We start from the raw sequence: 3,160 nt of genomic DNA, 5'->3' as shown, positions 1-3,160 counted from the left end.
TTGCTGAATGACAATTACACCTGGCAAATCTGAGGATTTATTGCCTCTTAGGCAGTTACACAGAGATGCTGCTGCACCTGCTCCTGGGGCTGAGTGACAGCCAGGCTGGGGAGAAAGGCAGGCACTTAACGGGTGCAGGAAAGCATATGATACTTGTCAGGGACAATCTGGCTGACAACTGTGTTGTGCCAGGTCTTCCCAGGCTGGCTGGAGAACCATAAAACAGGACCCAATCTCTAGCTGCAGCCAGCCTTTGCTGGGCCTGGGGAAGGGCAGGGCAGAGGCAGATATTTGCAGCAGGGCGCAGGTGGATTGCCTGTGGGAGACACAGTGCTTATCTCTGCCAGCAGCAGGGATGCACCCTGTGCTATCATTTTTCACCCAAACTGTAGAATTGCGGAGTAATCCTGTGCTCTTTGAAATTCTAAAAGATAGCCTGGAGATGTTTTTCCTTTACAAAGGCCAAGATATGCCACTGGCACAAAGCATCAGTGCACCCAAGATATCTGGGAAGCTGAACATTCAGCTCCATGCAGCCCAGCCAGGAAGATGTGCTGCAAAAGTCCCACTACTGCACACTGTCAGCTCTGGTAAAGCAGGCAATGTCAGCCTCTTTGTTGGCTGATGAAGAAGCATTTCATTTTCTTGCCTAATAAATGGGAAGTTTATGCAAGAAGGAGCAGGCAGTGCAAAGCCAACCTTTTGGCTCTCCCATTCTGCAGAAAAATATAGGGTTTTGTGGACTTTTCTAACATACACAGACCAGCCTCTCTTTAAGCTAAACTATGAATGGTTTTCACTTTGTCTCCTTGGACTGTAATTTTAGTAAAACTGAGAATTGAGCCTCCCTGAAACATAGGACTGGCTTCAAAAAGGAAGCAGGGAGAAATTTGCTTGATTTGCCTTCTTAGTGATAGAGTTTGGGCTCAAGGACTTAAACTTTTCTCCACCGTCCTGACCATTGCAAGGTTCCTCAAATAAAACAAAAGAAAAAAAAATTTAATCAACCTGCTACTTCTATTACAGCAGAGCCTAATCAGAGTCTCATCACATCCCAGTCTGCATACAAATTGAAGCAGCAAAAAGCCAGGAAAGAAAAAGGAGAGAGGACAGAGAGTGCCTCCAGGTCACCCTGGAGCAATGGCAGGATACAGCCAGCTCTGTTCAGTGTAGACTAGAATGCCAGTGAAAGCCCCATGCAAAGTTTTTAACTGTTAATTTAAAATGGCATTTGTATTCATGCTGAATGCATTTCTTTCAGTACCTATAGACATATTCCCCACATGATATACCACAGTAAAGGGTTGTGGTACTCTGTGCCTTGCACATGAGATTACCCTTTATCAATGGGTTAACACCCATGATTTTCTTCAACAGAGCTATGAAGAAAAGATAGGTAAGGATTGGAATTATTATCTACCAAAAAATAGTTTCTGACTGCTCTCACAACAGCTTTTTATCTTCCAGAATTTGTGAAACTCTTTGGGGTAAATACAGTAGGAATTAGAAGAGGATTAAATATGTTTATTCTGGGTTTACTTTTAGGATCAGATTTTTGACTCTAGCAGATGAGGCAGGTGTTTCACTAGACATTCTGCAAACAGGCAAGATCTGACCCTGAGTAGCTAATGCAGTAAAAATACAACCCAAGCAACAGTAAATCTCTGGATTAATAATGGACAGGGAGGCTGAAAAGGACTGCACAAAAGCTGAGCTCAATTTTTGTGCAGAACCTGGATGGAGAAATAATGGATGCCCTTCCCACAGGTCTGTAGGTGTGCTCTTATTTGTTATGGCAACATGGCAGGTGGAAAATAAAGTTGAGCCATTTCCAGAGCAGAGGTGGATTCATTTTTATGGTCCTGCCATGCTGCTGTGATGGTCTTTGGCTGTTTTAATGGTTTTGGTTTGTATGCTACTGCAAGGTGAAAAATGTGCCACATCCTGCACCATGAAAGAAAAATATCTGCTTTTCTCAAAATAGACTGAAGAGGAAAAAGGAAGGACACAGGGACAGCAAGAGGCCATACATATGCTCCCATAATAGCCATCAGTTGAGAAAGTCCAGGTTTATTGGCAGCTGTTTTTCTCTCTTCTCTCTTTCCAAAGCCAAAGACTCCCATTAAACTGCCGTTCTCATCCCAGAGACCTTGATCCAAACCCACTTAACAAAAAAGGAGAATTTATTTCAGTCTTGACAGATCAAGACCAGAATTCAGTTGTAACAGGAGAGGTGAAACAACGTTCACAGGTGACCGAAACAGCAGTGACCTGGGTGTGGAAGATGAAGGATCTGCAGGTTACTAATTTGTCACAGGGGCTATGAAGGGAGCTCGGTACAAGGTACCTGAGGTTTGACTGTGTGCTATCTTCATTTACATTTTGACTCTTAGATATTCAAGACAGTACAAGAGTATTAGTAATGAAAAAAATTCATTAAGGCTGTGGTTCAGCCCTGTCTTTTCAGCTGCCAGCAAGCTTAGTTGAAGAACTTCTGGCAGTTTGCAGAAACCTGGAGTTCAGGTTGTGAGTTCTGCTGATGAAAGCACAGACCTTTCTTTCCTGTGATCCAGTGTGTCCTCTTTTTCCCCAGTCACCAAAGATGATAAGATTCCTTCTAGATGAACTCCATCAAAGTATAATAAGATCCAGCAACATCCCCTTCTATTTTTCTTCTTTTGCTCAACATCAAGAAGACAAAGAGAAGCTAGAACATTACATAACTGGAATTCTGAGTTTGGGGGTTTGTTGTTATACACTTTATTAGTGTTATAATTCCCATTAATGCAATAAGTAAATAGGTACCTTTAAAAGCCTCATGTGTGTCTGAAATCTGGAATACTGATTTTTATTATTACCCCCTCAAGGGGTGGAAGTACAAAGGAAAGTATGCTTTAAACATTTGTTTACTCATTACTCTGGAGTGACTCCTATCAATAAAAAATACCAAGAATAATTCATTTTTCCCTCATATACATACCTTATTTTATGTTCAAGCTTGTGCTATGGCTTCTCCCAAAACTGAACAGTTTTACATAGAAATGAACTCCCGTTGTTCTTTCAGCATATGGAGAAAAATGTGTTACATCTAGACCATTTTGACCCTTCACTTGTTTTCTTATTATACTCTTGTACTCTTGCATATTACTCTCTCTCTTTT

The sequence above is a fragment of the Passer domesticus genome, chromosome 10, assembly GCF_036417665.1.
Source record: "Passer domesticus isolate bPasDom1 chromosome 10, bPasDom1.hap1, whole genome shotgun sequence".
NCBI lineage: Eukaryota > Metazoa > Chordata > Aves > Passeriformes > Passeridae > Passer > Passer domesticus.
The sequence above is the reverse complement of the archived record's forward strand: the minus strand, read 5'-3'. Positions refer to the sequence as shown.